Here is an 18,588-nt window from a genome sequence, read left to right on the forward strand (position 1 = left end):
GAAAGTAGATATCAGACTTTGCCTCCTTTGAAAGTTTGCTCAAGACCCTTGTAGGAGTAGTGAGCTGTGAGAAATAGAAAGTTCTGGGGTAGTTTGGTTTTGGAGGACTGCAAACCTCAGCATCCCCACTTCAACTCATTCTTTCCAGTTAGGCTATCTCATCCAGTCCTGCTACTTCAGTCCAGTGTTTTACTACCCAGCATTGGCTTTCTTAGTAAGGGAGAGGAGGGCAAAGGAAAGGAATAAATAATTTTGTACCCTTCTCTCCCACACTGTTTTATTTATTGAAGAGAACATTTAGAACCATACCAAGATTTCTTTTTCTTTACTAATTGGGCAGGGGATGTACCTACGCGGAAAGCAATTTTTGTAAATAGAAAGTAAATGATAGTTTTAGATGACAGGAAATTGGAGATTGTTGACAATATATTTTGTTATTTCAAAAGTAACTTTTGAATGATGAGAAATATTTTTGACATACTAATTAAATATATAGTCCTGAATAGTTTATTTTTTCCTGCTTCAGAGGACTCAAAAATATTTGATTTTTTCAGTCAAGTTGTTTTAAAGATATATAATGATTTGATTTACTTGGTAACATTTTTCAAAAATGTGTGTTTGGGATTTTTATTGATTTTTTTTCAAAGCAGTTTTGTTTTAAGGATTCTTTTAATTCTCAATATAACAGGAAAAATAGATACCACTCTTTATCTTCTAGATCAAAAGGAACTTTTTTAAAAAAATTATTTATTTATTTATTTATGGCTGTGTTGGTCTTCGTTTCTGTGCGAGGGCTTTCTCTAGTTGCGGCATGTGGGGGCCACTCTTCATTGCGGTGCGCGGCCTCTCACTATCGTGGCCTCTCTTGTTGCGGAGCACAGGCTCCAGACGCGCAGGCTCAGTAGTTGTGGCTCACGGGCCCAGTTGCTCCGCAGCATGTGGGATCCTCCCAGACCAGGGCTCGAACCCATGTCCCCTGCATTGGCAGGCAGATTCTCAACCACTGCACCACCAGGGAAGCCCAAAAGGAACTTTTATTTTTTAAACATTTTAAATTATTTTATATTTAAAATGTTTTTATATATTTTATATAATTTTATATCATATAATTTATATAATTAACAGAAGAATAAAGAGGTAATGTAAAACAACTTATTAGAGCTTTTAATAAGAATTCAAACATAGCAGATATTTTTGTATATACTTAGAAAAATAAGAAACAAAAAAATATATTTCATGTATATAATTAAATACTACCCCTACAATTAATATGCATCACATTTGAATGCTCTTGGCAAATACTATAATTGTAGCCCACAGTTTTTTGTTTAGTTTTTTACCCACACAAAGAGCATCTTCCTTTATTCTTACACTTGTGCACAAGAATATTGTATCTAGAGGGTAAGACAGAATTCTCTTATAGTTCCTGCAAGTGCTTTTCCTAGTTGCATGAGGAATGTTCTTCTTGGTAACTTACACTTTTGTAATTGAAACTTTCTCCATACAATGATCATAATATCAGTCATAGGCCATCAACTTCAAGTCATTATTTTGCAAGTACAGTTGACCCTTGAACAACATGATTTTGAACTGTGCAGGTCCACGTGGATTTTCTTTTTCAATAAAAGTGCTACAGTACTATATGATCAGCATTTGGGTTGAATCCATGGATGCTGAACCATGCATACAGAGGGGCCAGCTATTACACACTGATTTTCAGCTGCAAGGGGCTTGGTGCTCCTAACCCCTGTGTTGTTCAGCAATCAACTGGATAGATTCTAACTTTCTTAATCAGTGTCTATCCCTCCTTTAGTCTTGTTATACAGTACAACTCTCTCCAGGTTAACTTATGCAGGATTTTTAAAAACTCACCGATGCTTGAGAATGCATTGAGCTGAGAAGAGTACTAGTTTTTCTTAGGACCGTAAGAATCATCAGATATGTTTGAAAACCAGATTATGTGCAGTTGACTTCTCTTCCTTTCCCTTTGTGAAAATTCACGGAAGTTCAACCTTGTTCTTCCTGATATTGCCAACTGAGGAAAATCTCTCACTAGATAATACTAAGCCAATTCTAAACTTATAAAAATTTGTCACAAGTTGTGTTTCTGACAGAATTTTCAAATTCTTTTGTCAATTCTTGTAATAATCTTGGTTCTGCTCTCACCCCTTTTCTGAATCACTGTGTAGATATGCATTTTTCAAGCTTACAGTGTTACACTGTCACATGTTGCCCAGATTTTTAGTCTATATTTTTCAGGATTGAAGCTTGCCTGAAATGGGCAACATTGTCTGCATGAGACTAACTCATCAACTGTCATACGTGAACCTGGAACATAGTGATTTGAGATTTCAAATACTTCCCCGGTAGGTTCTTGCTTATCATTCCTTCTGGATCTTCTTTTTGCAGTGTGCATCATCAGATGCAACACTTGAAGGATTTTTTGAAAACTTGTATGGTTTAAATTTTTGTTGAAGGGAAGATGGCCATCTTTGCTTCATAATTGCAAGGTATTTTCAGTTTTAGATTTCTAGACACCAATTAGAATAATCAATCCAATGAATTAAAATTTCTACATCATCTGTTTCCTTCTAATCACCATTGTATACACCTGCATTCAACACTTCTCCACTTACGAACTGTATCAAGTTAAATTTTAGCCTACAAACGTGAAGGATGAAAGAATACTGTCACATGTCCTTTTAGCAAAATAGCATGGTCCTGCATTTTTGTAAAAACATGGCATGATGAAGTTCTTCCTGCTGAATGAGAATACTGTATTTCCTTTTAGTTTTTAGAAATGTATTGTTCACTCGTTGATTGTTGGAGTTTGAGAAAATCTATTTAGGGACTTAGTCTAATTACACTTAGTCTGAGATTTCCCACATTTCACTGTCCTTATTACAGTCTGAAGTGCTTGCTGTCTACCTTTGCATTTATCTTTAGTTTCATCTAATAATTCTGAAATGTCTCCTCTGTTAGTTTTCTTCTGTTCATTATGAACAGAAGATAAAAAGTTCTGACTTCAGAACAGTAGTCAGTGAAAACTAAAAGCAGATGAAAGGATCTGCCACCCTAAAATATGCCACTTTGACATAAGGATTATTTTGAGCAGAAGGCAATTGAGAACCAACAGATGCAGGAAGACCCCCTCTTCCCATCCCCTCCCCCCCTGCCCCGCCCCAAATTAACTGCCTAAAAGCAGGGCATACGTTTCTTTTTGTGAAGGTTCTTACCTTACTGTACCAGGAAAGGAAGAATGACTCTTATCACCTAAGATGGAGAGTTGATAGATAAGTGTGCATAAACAGACCCAACTAAAATAACCCTTATCTTCCATTAGTTCTGCCACATATTTCCTAGTTTCTTCCCCAGGATTTATTGTCTCTCAAAGCCCCAATTCCCTTTCCTTTGTTAAAATGGTATATACACCCTGAGTCTAACTGCTTCTTTGAGTTTTACTTCTTTTCTGTGAACTCCAGTGTATGTAAATATTAATAAAAATTATGTGCTTTTTCTCCTGTTGATTTGTCTGTTGTTAATTTAATTCACAGGCCCCAGATACTACAACCTAAAAGGGTAGAAGTAAAGTTTTTCCTTCCTGACACAGACTACAAAGATAATGCCTTGAGTCTTCTATACCTTTTGGGAAGCTGATGCAGTATTTTGTGCGAAACAATAGGAAAACTCAAGAAAAGAAAGGTGAAGGATAATGCATTAGTGATGATTTATTTCACTCTCGCATTATCCTTCTAGGCAATTAAATCATTCTTCTGTTTTCTTATTATTTTAGTTTTTTTTAAAGCATAGTTGGGAAAAATTGATGCTCAATGGTGAAATAACACCTAGGATGATGGAATTAGCAAAATATTTTGAGGTGTAGGAAGAATAAAATCACTAATATCCCATAATGTATCTTAGATTTATAAAAGGATTCTATGGGCTCACCTAGTAATTGTAAGAATGAGTTTTATTTTCTTCTAAAGTAATAAGTAACTTTTCCCTTTGTTGTTTGAAGATCTCTAGGAAACAGTGAAAGTCATAAAATGTCAATTTTTAAAACTAGAACTGCTAAGGAAAGAAAATTAAAAACTGAACCTATGGACTCTGATAGTGTGCTGAAGGTTAATGGTTAGTTTGGACGGTAAGGTGCAGAGTTCCACTGCTTTCCAACACTGCTTTCCTCCTACTATTATGATAGGTTTTTTCACCCTTTTGCACTCCATCTCTAAGGGAGTAAGGGTTCTACAAGGCCCTCCCTTTACCACGTACCTATCTTATGAAGCTGGATTTTCCTCACTTCAACAGAACAAGATGGTGTAACAGATTGAATACAGAAGCAGATAAGAGAATCCAGCTGTCTTTATGAACACAGATATTAAAATTAATGAGATTGTAAAAATGGAAAACAATGCCACTCCTCTAAATTTTTGTTTTGGAAAATACAGCTATTTTTTATAAAAGTATTTGTGTTAATATGCAATGGGTTTGTTATAGTCACTTTTAAGTATATTAATATATATTTCTTAAATTTCTCAGGTTGGGTTTGTAGGCTTCATCCTTAGAAGTTAATCAACTGCACTCTTTTTTTTTTTTTTTTTGCCAGGTTTGATTTCTTCAGCACGACAACTGCCTGAATGCCTTTCAGTTGAGGGATATTAACCAAAGCAAAGATCATTAGTCTATGAAATAATTTGCTCCTTGCTTCTAGGCTCTACCCATGTGTTCCTTATTTTGTGGGTATTTGTTCTTAACCTTTGGCAAGTTTGAGAAGCAAAACTTGGAGGGTTTGGGAGAGGTCTGAGGATTTTAGGTATATCCTAATCCCTGTCTCCTTTGTTTACTCACTCACTCATTTTGCTTTTCCTATTCAGGGTTTAAGATTATCTGACTTTCAACTATACAGGATTGCTGACTGCTGATAGAAAGGTCCTCATGGAACAAAATGCACCATGGAAGTGGCTTTGTTAAATTCCATGAGGAAAAATAAATAATATATCTCCCAACTGTATTGAATAGAAAAAGGTAAATAAGAAAATTGGCACTACTTTTGACACAACATTGTTAGTATTTGTGTTTTTTTGAGACGTTATAACACAAGATATCTTTGTAATTTTTCATTTATTGTAGTGTTTTAGTGACTATAAAGTATTTCATGGTTATATTTCATCCTCAAAATAAATAGTATTTGGAGATGGGTGGTATTATCCTTTACAGATGAGGAAATTGAGTTTCAGAAAAAGTTCATTTCATTCATTGTAATACTTACTGGGTGCCAGACACTGCATATTCATTTTGTAAGGTGTGATACCGTGGTCTTCCCTCACTTCAGCTTCAGCCTTTCTAGCTCAGAATTGTGTTCTCTTCTCTTTGGGTTAGACAGTGCAGGCCTGGCAGCACAACCTCTGGTGGAAGTGCCAGCTCCTAGAGCATTTGGTCTATTCTCTGTCTCACTGCATTCTGCAAGCTTCTGGTAGTAGTATAACCTAGCTCTGCATGTGTTGGTGGAGAGTTATTGAAGAGTTTGGAATTGATAAGTGACACAATAAAAGCATTATTTTAGGAAATTGTTAATTTGGTGGTTCTGTATTGAATGGATGAAAGCAGATAGATCCAGATGCTGAGAGACAGTATAAAGTGAATCTTATAAAGTAAATCTGTTGCTATAGGTGTGAGGTTCTAAGGGCCTGAACAAGTACTATGAATGGAAAGGCAAGGTTGGTTGTAGGAAATATCTTGAAGGAAGACTATAGGATGGGGGAATTGATAGGATGAATGAAAGAGGGAAACATTGAAAAAAACTGCAAAAGGGTGACAGTTTCATTTGTAGAAAAAGAGAAAGGCAAAAGTAGAACTAATTGTTAAAAATCGGGGTAAGATTAATCTAACATAAAATTTACCATTCTTGACTAAAGTGTACAAATCAGTGGCATTTAGTATATTCACGATGTTGTGCAATCATCAATGCTATCTAATCCCAGAATATTCTCAGTTTCTCAAACCCTTACCCATTAAGCAGTCTCTCTCCCCTTCCTCCCTCTCCCCCAGCCCCTGGCAACCACTGATCTGCTTCCTGCTCTATGGATTTGCTTATTCTGGGCATTTTATATAAATGGAAGCATAACATATGTGACTGACTTCTTTCACTTTGCATAATGTTTTCAAGGTTCATCATGTTGTCACATATATCAGTACCTCATCTTTTTTTAATTCCCTTGTATGGGTGTATCACATTTTGTCTATCCATTCATCAGTCAGTTGCTAAACATTTAGCTTGTTTCTACTTTTTGGCTATTATGAATAATGCTGTAGAGGGGCTTCCCTGGTGGCACAGTGGTTGAGAGTCTGCCTGCGGGTGTGGGGGACGCGGGTTCGAGCCCTGGTCTGGGGGGATCCCACATGCTGCGAAGCAGCTGGGCCGGTGAGCCATGATTACTGAGCCTGCGCATATGGAGCCTGTGCTCCGCGGCAGGAGGGGCCGCGATGGTGAGGGGCCCGCGCACCGCGATGAAGTGTGGCCCCCGCTTGCCGCAACTGGAGAAGGCCCTCGCACAGAAACGAAGACCCAACACAGCCATAAATAAATAAATAAATAAATAAAAATTTTAAAAAATGCTGTAGAACTAATTTTTGAGGGAAAGTTAATGTTCAGTTTTGGAAATATTGAATTTGAGGTGAGTTTAGGTATCCATATAGCAGTTTTCAGCAGTTAAGAGATGAAAGACTGAAACATAGTTAAGAAGTTAGGGTTGGAAGTTAATATTTGATGATTTTATAGGATGCTATTGAGAACCGATAGCTAAGACTATGAAGTTTATTAGATCTGTCTTTTAGGGAACAATTTGTGTAGGGCTAAGGTCTAAACTTTATAGAACCTGATTTTACATTGTTTAAGAAGGAAGAGAATATGGAGAATCTGTAAAGAGTTAAAAGGAGGAGATGGATAGAGAACCAGTCTATTGGCATACAGAAAATTACTGAGGAGCATGTCTCAAGAAATTGGGTTAGGACTTCCCTGGGGGGTCCAGTGGTTAAGACTGTGCTTCCATTGCAGGGGGCGTGGGTTCGATCCCTGGTCGGGGAACTAAGATCCTGCATGCTGTGTGGCATGGCCAAAAATAAATACACTCATAAATAAATAAAAGGTTTAAAAAAAAATTGGGTTAAAATTGATGCAAGATAAGGAAAATGAAAATGGAAGAAAGGGTTATTTGATTTGGCTGTTGGAAAGATTATCGGGATCTTAAGATGGATACCTTCAGCAGATTACTGTGTGGTAGAAAATGTAGCTGTCCTGCTGTGCTCAGCTCAGTTTTGACTGACAGAGTGGGTGGTGATAACTACAGTAAATCGACTGCAGCCTGGATCAGGATCAGCAGGAGGTTTTAGAATACTTGGACCAAGTGGAGATGGTGCAAAGAGAGATTCCCCATACCTTGTTGGAAAGAAGGGTTGCTTTTATCAATACATAGGAACTTTTAATGATTGTGCTGATTTGGATTGCTTTGTAGATTTAAGTAGTCTGCTCAAGCACAGGCTTTCTTTCTACTTATTAATAGTACATTAAAATTTTTTGTGTTAACAAAAATGTTAAAATTCTAAAACGTTGGTTTGTCATGATGATTTGAGGCTTGAGATGTTTGCTCTGAATCAGTATCTGTTAAATAGATCTTGATATCATTGGGAGTTCTGAGTTAAGCCATCAAACAGGCTTACTTACTAAAATGCAATTTATATTGTTTATTTAAAATTATTGGGGATTTCCCTGGCGATTCAGTGGTTAGGACTCCGCGCTTCCACTGCGGGGGGGCCTAGGTTCAATCCCTGGTCAGGGAACTAGGATTCTGCATGCCACGTGGGTGGCCAAAAAAAAAAAAATTATCAACTGTTTTTGTTGGTTTTTTTTCAGGAATTTACTTGCTTCGAATAAACTCAAGAATTTCATTCTGAGTGTTGAGTTTCATTCTTTACGTTGTACTTGAGAGTTTCTAGAAAATCTTTGGGTATAGTAGGTAGATTACTAAAATTCTTAATTTCTAATTCCAAAATGAACTTTCATAATTCAGCATTCTCAATTAGGGCAGTTTTTTTACTGAAATATGACAAATCCCCCTTTTCTTTCAGTCTAGGCAAAAAATTTACAAATACTAGATGAATATGTTTACAATATTAGGGTTGGAAGGATCCTTGGGGATCTTGAAAGTGACCATTTTCAATTGCATAATGTTTGAATTTTTCTTTGGTGATCTGTCACATCTCAAGTTCATCTCATTTCCTGATATTTTAACTGCTGATTGTTTTGTTCTTACATGAAATCTGCCTCCCTGTTATTTTGGTCTTGTTCCTGGTGGAGGCAAATAATATGTGGCTGAAATCTCTGGCCTTCGAAGTGCCTGGGTTTGAATCCTTGTTCTACCACTTAGTTTTGTTACTTTGGGTAAGGTGCTTAATCTCTATAATTCAATTTGCACAGCTGTAAAGCAGGGACACTAATGGTGTCTGCCTCATAGAGTTTTTTGGGGATTGGATGAAATGCACTGGATGCATGTATTTAATTAATTAGCAAATGGTAATGATAATTGTTATTATAAATAATAACTTAATGTAACTTATAATAGTATGTAATGAATTAAGTAGTTGTATTGAAGCTCAAACTAGGAATGAAATTCTCTAGTTTACTCAAAACAAGTAAATATTAGCAGTGTTGTTATCGTTATTATCACTTGAGCCACAAGGAACAAGTCACCCTCTTGCCTTTTTTCTTATGACAAACTTTAAAATATCTGTAAACAGCTTTCACTTCTGCCACCCCTGCCTCACAGTCTCATGTTTTTCCTAGGTTAGATATATTAGTCCTTTGACCTAGACAAAGCTTTAATTCTAATTCTTTGTAGTGGGCATCTGTTGTTTTTGCTACCCAACATCCATTCACCCTTACCTCCCTTACCTTGGTAACATATGTCTTGATCTTGATTTTCCTGTGGGGAACCATCCCCTCCTCCAGTATTTATCTTGTGGTTGGTGTGTTGTACCTGCACCCCCCCCCCCGCCCCACCCCTTTTGGGTCTCTGGTACCAGGAGGATCAATAGTGATTTGTTTAGGGAAGGGCATATGACTTTAGCCAAGGCAGTCAACTCCAATCAGAGCTGGTCCTCTTATCATTGTCCTGGTCTTGAATGTTGGAAGGTGTTAAGTTGAGCTGCTGTAGTCATTCACAATGGGAGGACCCTTTCTGAGGATAGAATCAGAATAGAGGAAGTGAAGCCTAGGGATGGAGAGAGAAAAACCAGGTTTACATATCATTGTTTAAAATGTGCCTACAGCGAATTCTGTAAATGAGCCAATAAATTCTCTTTTGCATAAGCCAGTTCAAGTTGGGTTTTCTTTCTGTTACTTAAAAGTTGAAAGAGTCATAGCCAATACACAGTATTCCAAGTGGGGATTGAATCCGACAGAATAGAATAAAACCATCATCTCTTTGTCTTTAGACTCAAATTCTTTTATTTTGACACTGTGTCACAAGTCTGATTATATCAAGTCCTGCTTAAAATCTCCTCAGTGGCTTTCCAGTTGCTCTTTGGGTAAGGACAGAATTCCTTAACATGGTCTCCAAAGTGGGGCGTTGTTTGACTCCTATCTTACCTCCCATTGTATACCATCTTGCTCTCTTTTCCAGTCACACTGGTTTCTTTTCAGTTTCTTATATTTGCTGTGCCATAGATCTTTTGCACATGCTGTTGCTTTTGCATGGAGTGCTTTCTTCCCTCTCCTGTTTGCCTAGTTAACTCTAACTCATTCTTCAAATAACAATTAATCATTGCTTTCTTAGGGGAGCCAGTTTTGATTATGCTAACTAGACCTTATTTCCTTACTCTGAGTTTTAAAATTCCTTGTCCATAGCCTTCATAGCACATATTGTCAGTTGTTTTTTTTTTTTTAATTTATTTATTTTATTTTTGGCTGTTTTGGGTCTTCGTTTCTGTGAGAGGGTTTTCTCTAGTTGCGGCAAGCGCGGGCCACTCTTCATCACAGCGCGCGGGTTTCCCGCTATCGCGGCCTCTCGTTGCGGAGCACAGGCTCCAGACGTGCAGGCTCAGTAGTTGTGGCGCACGGGCCCAGTTGCTCCGCGGCATGTGGGATCCTCCCAGACCAGGGCTCGAACCCGCGTCCCCTGCATTGGCAGGCAGACTCTCAACCACCGCGCCACCAGGGAAGCCCATATTGTCAGTTTAATCTGTTTGTATGAGTGTTTGTCGCTGTCTCTAGACTGTAAGGTTCATGAGTGCAAGACCTGTGTCTTAATTTTTGACCGTCATTGTATTCCTGCCTGGCACGATGTCTGGCACATAGTGCATGTTTAATAAATGTACTTTTTTTTTTTTTTTTGATGTGAACCACTTTTAAAGTCTTTATTGAATTTGTTATGATATTACTTCTGTTTTATGTTTTGGTTTTTTGGCCCTGAGGCATGTGAGATCCTAGCTCCCTGACCAGGGATTGAACCCTTACCCCCTGCATTGCAAGGTGAAGTCTTAACCACTGGACCGCCAGGGAAGTCCCTAAATGTACTTTTTAAATGAATGAACTTTGGACTTACTGCCTCTCTGGTAACTAGAACTGATAAATAGTATATCTTCAATTTATATTTTTTGTAAATTTTGCTTTTTGAGCAAATACAAAACTAATTTCATGCTAGATTTTACCATTCATTCCAACTTTGTTGAGATCTTTTGAAAGTCTCATTTGTTATTTAACATGCATTATACTATCTACTCATCTATAAATGTAATCTGTACACAGTATGGTCTTTATCCAAATATTGCTGTGAATATTGCCCTTTGTTAAGACATATAAGACATTGGAATGCCTTTCTTATCCCTGAACAATAACCCTATCTGTATCTTCAATCAGTATTATTATCCACTGCATCACATAGCAAACTCTGATGCGTGGGATTGGGGGTAGGGCAGGGGAAGGAATAAGGATTCATACTTTTTACTCTACACACTTCTGTATGTTTGAGTCCCCTTTTAATGAGCATTTTTACTTTAAAAAAAACACTAATGAAAACATCTTTCCCTTAGAGATTAATGGGTATGTTTCTCCCATGGTGGGGCATTTCCAAATCCTCCAGCTAGACGTGATTACTTTTTTTCAACCCCTGACCTAGAGATTCTTAGCCTTTTTGGTTCATAAACCCTTAAAACAGTTTGATGCCCCCAGAAAATGTATGTGTGCACAAAATTTTGCACAGTTCTTATTTCTGTGGTTTCCTCAGCACCTTGTCAAGAACCTCTGCTATAGCATTTCCAATTTTTATTTTTATTTTTGTTATTTTTTATTGGCGTATAATTGCTTTACAATGTTGTGTTAGTTTCTGCTGTACAGCGAAGTGAATCAGCTATATGTATACATATATCCCCTCCCTCTTGGACCTCCCTCCCCACGCCACCCCACCCCACCCCACCCCACCCATCCAGGTCATCACAGAGCACCGAGCTGAGCTCCCTCTGCTATATGGCAGGTTCCCACTAGCTATCTGTTTTACACATGGTAGTGTATATATGTCAGTCCTAATCTCCCAATTCATCCCCCCCTCCCCTTCCCCCTCTGTGTCCACATGTCCATTGTCTACGTCTGCGTCTCTATTCCTGCCCTGGAAATAGGTTCATCTGTACCATTTTTCTAGATTCCACCTATATGCATTAATGTACAATATTTGTTTTTCTCTTTCTGACTTACTTCACTCTGTGTGACAGACTCTAAGTCCATCCACATCTCTAGAAATGACCTGGTTTCATTCCTTTTTATGGCTGAGTAATATTCCATTGTATATATGTATCACATCTTTATCCATTCATCTGTCATTGGACATTCCAATTTTTATTATTGCAACTACCATGCCCTGTTTCGTATGATATTTATATATTTATCATAATCCCCCTACCAGATAGTTTCTAGATTAATAGGAGAAAAGGTGTACAAATTTTATTTGATGTTAATATTTTAACTTTTATGTTAGTGGAGGTCTTCATCCAAAAAAAAAATGAAGACTCAGAGGTGGTTAGACATGGGGGCTTATATACCATTTTTTTAAAAGACGGTAAATTTCGGGAGAAGTGGCAGGTCAAAGGAAAAGAGGTTTGGGCTTCTAGGAGTGGTAAATTGAGGGAATGTACATATATGGGGGAAACTAATGGAAGATTAGGGCTATTTTAGTAAGGTTTGTTTGTGCAGCCCCATCTCGATGCCGACTTTCTGTCTCCAGTGATAATGGTAGTTTTTCCTCCTCCTGGAATGGGAGAGGGAAAGGGGAAGACCTTCACAATGGGAAATGTATGTCCTGCTTTTAGACAGATAGGAGGAGGGCGGAGAGCTCTTTCTGTGTTTCCTGCTTCTTAATTGCTGAAGTGGCATATGTTGATCTCCTATAGGCTTTAAGGAATTCTGGATTTCTTCTAATTTCAGAGAATTAAAGTGTTAATTCTTTGATTACCTACCTTCAGAGAAAGAAGTTTTTTCTGTAAATTAGGAGGTGGACAGGAGAAGCTGGCCTAATTGCTTTTTAAGTCTTATTCTTGGAAGTAGCTAGGGCAACCTATTTCAAGACCTGGATTTTCCCTATCCTTGTTCTGATCTCATTGTAGGCCACTTCTTTCAAGGCTGACTCCCAACCCTTCCCTTCTCTGTTTGCGTCTTTCTCTTAAGATTCCTGAATGAATCATCTTTTTTTAAAATGACATTTGAAATTTTTGGTTTATTTAAAAAATAAAATATGTATATCCATACTCTCCCTTTTTAAGGTCGTTTTCTCCCTTTCTTGAAGTGACCATTTCCAGAAGGCAATGTTCTACTTCAAATAAAAATTAGAGTCTTTCAGAAATTGGGTGAGATTTGATGAAATATCTTCTAGAGTTTCTGTAATTCCCCAGTATTTTGTCTGCAGTATTTTAGCTGCTAGTGATCAGATGTTTTAATTTTATTTATTTATTTATTTATTTATTTATTTTTGGCTGTGTTGGGTCTTCGTTTCTGTGCGAGGGCTTTCTCTAGTTGTGGCAGGCGGGGGCCACTCTTCATCGCGGTGCGCGGGCCTCTCACTATCGTGGCCTCTCTTGTTGCGGAGCACAGGCTGCAGACGCGCAGGCTCAGTAGTTGTGGCTCACGGGCCCAGTTGCTCCGCGGCACGTGGGATCTTCCCAGACCAGGGCTCGAACCCATGTCCCCTGCATTGGCAGGCGGATTCTCAACCACTGCGCCACCAGGGAAGCCCGATCAGATGTTTTTAGTTGTACATTTTGTGTGGTTAGAATGTGCAATTTTCAAGAATAAGTCTGTGGTTTTTAACAGTAACAACTAGACTGATTCTGAAAAAGATAGATGTTTAGTTTTCTAACAATAAAACAAAAGCCATAAAAGGAGGAAATACTGATTTAAAATTTCATCTGCTTAATGTCTTTAAATAAAAATTATAAGTTATTTATAAAATTTCAAATTTAAATACCTGAATTTTATGAAATCAAATTTCTGTGGGTCTTTCAATTATATACAGGTTTATCTTATGATTTAAGGTTTCTATTTGTGTGACTTGTCCTAGAATGTCAAAGTAGACATGATCATTCTCTGCTTTTCTAATCCTGTTAAAATTAATTTCCATGATGGGATCAGTAGGTGATGGATACTAAGTGATAAAAAACTGGAATTTTAAACATGACTCTTCTTCTTCAAAAGACTGTATGGTTTTAAGATAATGAACATTAAATTAAAATTAATTTTCTAGTATCTCCTTGAGATAGTGGAAATTCTTGAGAGATCATAAAACCAGGGTTGGAAATATTAGATTGTTCCTCATAGTTAAGAACCCACTTCGAATCCTTAGAGCTCTATTCATTTGGGATTAGAATTCTAAAATTATAGACCTCCATTTCAGTATGACGTTAATGACAAAGACTAAAGAATTATTTATAAAAGGAAATAGAACATAAACCAAAGCTTTAAGTCAGTGGAATGATTTGAATGCCTGATTTCTTGTGAAATTTGTGAGAGGAGAAAAGTGATAAATCAAACTTTTTTGAACAATGTTCCGTGACCCTGTGTCATCCAAATCATTCCTCTGAAGAACTCTTCTAAGTATATAAGCAAAATTGTTAAAGGTTTAATGTTTCTTATAGCTAGCATGTTAATCTTAGAGTAAATTTATGTTAGTTGAACTTTATTTTTATGTGTTATTTTGAATATAAATTTTCACCATTTGAAATGATTATATTAATTTCTGTTTCACATTTTCCCTTTTTTTTTTTTTGATGTGGACCATTTTTTAAAGTCTTTATTGAATTTGTTACAGTACTGCTTTTGTTTTATGTTTTTGGTTTTTTTGGCACCGAGGCACGTGGGATCTTAGCTCCCTGACCAGGGGTTGAACCCACACCCCTTGCATTGGAAGGCGAAGTCTTAACCACTGGACCGCCAGGGACGTCCTCTCACATTTTCCCTTTTATGTTAAGTTAATCATATCTGGTTTTGGAGTTGCCAACTTCTTGGTTAGTAATGTAACCCCCAATGAAAACATCATTTTTTATGATTAAAAAAAACAAAGATTAACTTCATAATGTGATTTCTTGGATTATTTTTTTGAATAACTCTAACTTTTGGGGTCTGGTTAGATAGAGAACTTAACCATTTACCTTATTCTTCACATTCACTTTTGTATTCTACTTACCACCTACTCATTTTTAAAAATGATTTTTTTAGAATTAAATTATGGGGATGCATACATAATGAGAGTGCTTTTTTAAAAATGGAGATGGTATAAGACACTTTAACCAAATGTTAATTTTTATATGTTGGTATTTTTGAATTAGATACTTATTTTATTCTATAAGATTAGTAGTGTATAATTTAAGTGTTGATAAATTATAGGTGTGTGTTATGTGCATATGAGGGTTTAACATTTTTTATGTTAATGAGTGTTTTAACTAGTTTATAAATGCTTTTTTAAAAGATGAAAATATCGCAGGATAGATTTGACAGCCACATTCCAGAAGGTTTATTTATAAAGCTAAACTTTTTTTTTTTTTTTTTTTAATATTTATTTATTTATTTATTTATTTTTGGTTGTGTTGGGTCTTCATTTCTGTGCGAGGGCTTTCTCCAGTTGCGGCGAGCGGGGGCCACTCTTCATCGCGGTGCGTGGGCCTCTCACTATCGCGGCCTCTCTTGTTGCGCAGCACAGGCTCCAGACGCGCAGGCTCAGCAGTTGTGGCTCACGGGCCTAGTTGCGCCGCGGCATGTGGGATCTTCCCAGACCAGGGCTCGAACCCGTGTCCCCTGCATTAGCAGGCAGATTCTCAACCACTGCGCCACCAGGGAAGCCCAAAGCTAAACTTTTATTATGAGGGATCTACTGTAATGAAGATCCTGTATGACAAAATGATTTCTAAATGCTCAGCTGATAGCTTATAAATTTCAGTATAATAATGAAATTGCGATCTGTTTTTAGAGTTCTTTAAAATGGGATTTAGCCCAGAGTTAAAAATGGTTAAGATTGGGCTTCCCTGGTGGCGCAGTGGTTGAGAATCTGCCTGCCAATGCAGGGGACACGGGTTCGAGCCCTGGTCTGGGAAGATCCCACATGTCGCGGAGCAACTGGGCCCGTGAGCCACAATTACTGAGCTGGCGCGTCTGGAGCCTGTGCTCCGCAACAAGAGAGGCCGCGATAGTGAGAGGCCCGCGCACCGCGATGAAGAGTGGCCCCCGCTTGCCACAACTAGAGAAAGCCCTCGCACAGAAACGAAGACCCAACACAGCCATAAATAAATAAATAAACAAATAAAAAATTTTTAAAAAGTGGTTAAGATTTATTCAGTGATTTCTGTGTGCCAGGCATTGAGCTATGTGCTTTATGTATATTATCATTTAATCTCCATTATAACTCTGTGAATTATGTTATATATATATATATACACATATATATGCATATATACATGTGTGTGTGTGTGTCTGTGTGTATGTGTGCAGGCAAAGCACAGAGATTAACTAACTTGGCCAAGGTCATACAGCTAATAAGTAGCTGAGTCAGAGTTTGAACCTATTATTCTTCACCAAATTTTACTGTTTATGGTTAATAAATGTTTAAAGTATACAGTAAGGTATAAAAAGCTGAATTAAACCTTAGAGATAATTCACCTGAACTAAGAGCTGAGACCCAGAATTGTAAGGTAACTTGACTGAAAGTTGTGGCAGTGCTGGGGCTATGACTTGGTTCTTCTGGCTTCTAGCCTAGTACTCTTTTTATGTGTAGACTCTACAGCTGTGGATTGTGGAATGGCTTAATTTTTCCCTTACCAGAGAGTATATAGGACTAAATGCATTACCTTTATTATTTAACACAGTGACATTGCATCAGGTGGTATCTATCAATGGCTAAAAGTAAAATTTTCAAACAGTAAAAAATTTAGACCCCACATTTCCTTTGACTTAAACAAATTTTTTGTAGGAAAAAATCATTAAAATATAGTTTAATTTTAGATATATAAAATCTGAAACAAAAAATAATAAAGTAGAAATTATAATTATTTATGTGAGCAGTCTCCAAAAGTCAATGAATTATAATATAAAAAAGTCTTGTAAGTCATTTACTTGGAATTCATTTAGAAACAAGCATATTAAACATGGTCATAAAATTTCTACCTGAGTCAGTAGCTGAAGTGTAGTGTATTCTCTTTTTCTGGCTGTTTTGGAGCCACCTCTGAGCTGCAGAAGCTGTTGAAACCTTTTGGAGCTTTGAGATCCCCACTGCATACCTTTGTTGGATATTTCACTTCACTGGCAGCTGATTTAACCTTCATAGAATTCCATGCCTTACCACTAAAATTCTGAAGTAGTGACTTGAGAGATTTTTACCGTGATACTTTTGGCATGTTCCAGTGGCTGACATGCCAAAGGAATCCATGAAAGTGTTTGTTTATTAACCAGAATGAAATAAGGCAATGACTCTTTAGACCAGCATTGTCCAGTAGAAATGTTCTGTAGCTGCACTGTCAAATGCAGTAGCCACCAGCCACATGTGACTTTGAACATTTGCAATGTGGTTAGTGAAACTGAGGAACTGAGTTTTAAATTTTATTTAGTTTTAATTAAACTTAGTCACCTGTGGCTAGTGGCTACTGTATTACACAGTGCAGCTTTTGGCTGAATTACAGTTCTAATTGCCAGCTTTTTAGTGTGTTTGCTAGTGTGTCAGTTGAGGTTCCTAAGTAGCTACTATGATCCTCAGGCTTCTGAAGTAGGTTATCTTAAAGTCATCTTTATAGTCATAGGTAGTGGATATCTTGTTCATATGGACAGGTCATTTATTAATTGAATATTCGTAAATTGAGTACTAATTTTAAAGTTTTGCTAAATGATATTTATATGATCACTTAACAAAAATGTTATATATGAGTCTCATAAGCTGTGTAATTAAGACTCTTAGAGAATATTCTGTGTTCTTGGGACTAGGAGGTCCTTAATGTTGAGCAAGAATTGTCATGTATCTGCTTAGGTACCGCTGATGTTAGTTTAGGGGCAGGCTACAACTATTCAAATAATTGAGTTAAAGAGACCTCATAACTTGGTGAATTTAGTTGAACACAATATTCACTAGAGTCTCTTGTAATAGTAATTTAAACATTTGTAGCAATAACTTCTGAGGTTAAAATAATTTTTTTTTCCTGTGGACTAATTCAATCCAAATAACTTGGAAATTAAAAAGCAGGAAAACTAGCTTTTGTCAGCCTGAGAATAAAGAGGAATGTGAAGATTGTATTAGCTGTGTATCTTAATATTTTAGGTTTCTGTCATCTAATTTTTTACTTTTTTTTCTTTATAAGTAAAGCAGTTTTAAAAAATTTTGTATATTTTAAAAAATTTATGCTATTGTATGTGTGGGAATCCAGAAAGCAAATTCTTGTTTTAAATAAGGCAATTCAATTTTTTAAAAATAGATTTTATTTATTTATTTATTTATTTATTTATTTATTCATTTATGGCCAAGTTGGGTCTTCGTTGCTGCGCGCGGGCTTTCTCTAGTGGCAGAGAACGGGGGCTACTCTTTGCTGTGCGTGGGCTTCTCGTGGTGGCTTCTCTTGTTGCGGAGCACGGGCTCTAGGCACGCGGGCTTCAGTAGTTGTGGTGCACAAGCTTAGTTGCTCCGCGGTATGTGGGATCTTCCCAGACCAGGGCTCGAACCTATGTCCCCTGCATTGGCAGGCAGATTCTTAACCACTGCGCCACCAGGGAAGCCCCAATTCAAATTTTTTATGTTTATTATAAAAGCATTTGTTTTGAATTATAAACATATTAGATTATAAATTTTTGAAGGCAAGTACTGTGACTTATTTATCTTTATTTTTTCCCTAGAACTTTGTACATTACCTTACATACAGAAAGCAATGAGTATGATTAGTTTGAATAGTTATTTTTTGAATGAATTAATCTATGATGAAGTACTATATCCAACTAATTTTTTCCTTTTAAATTTCATTGATTAAAAAACCCAGAGAAATATAAACTAAAACTTATTTAAGATTATGTTTTATTATGGAATG

The 18,588-nt window shown here is 36.9% G+C and overlaps 1 protein-coding gene across 5 annotated transcripts in view; it reads left to right on the forward strand.

Annotated features, from left to right (window-relative positions):
• ZNF280D (zinc finger protein 280D) overlaps positions 1–18,588 on the forward strand; it is a 121,117-nt gene that overhangs the window by 3,517 nt on the left and 99,012 nt on the right. For 2 of the 5 annotated variants that reach the window (XM_061182078.1, XM_061182080.1), the window contains exon 2: positions 4,875–5,025. The exons of the other annotated variants lie outside the window; for them this stretch is intronic. The gene's annotated coding sequence lies outside the window, so the exon portion shown is untranslated. The remainder of the gene's footprint in view (positions 1–4,874; positions 5,026–18,588) is intronic. 5 annotated transcript variants of the gene reach the window in all.

The sequence above is a fragment of the Eubalaena glacialis genome, chromosome 2, assembly GCF_028564815.1.
Source record: "Eubalaena glacialis isolate mEubGla1 chromosome 2, mEubGla1.1.hap2.+ XY, whole genome shotgun sequence".
Taxonomy (NCBI): domain Eukaryota; kingdom Metazoa; phylum Chordata; class Mammalia; order Artiodactyla; family Balaenidae; genus Eubalaena; species Eubalaena glacialis.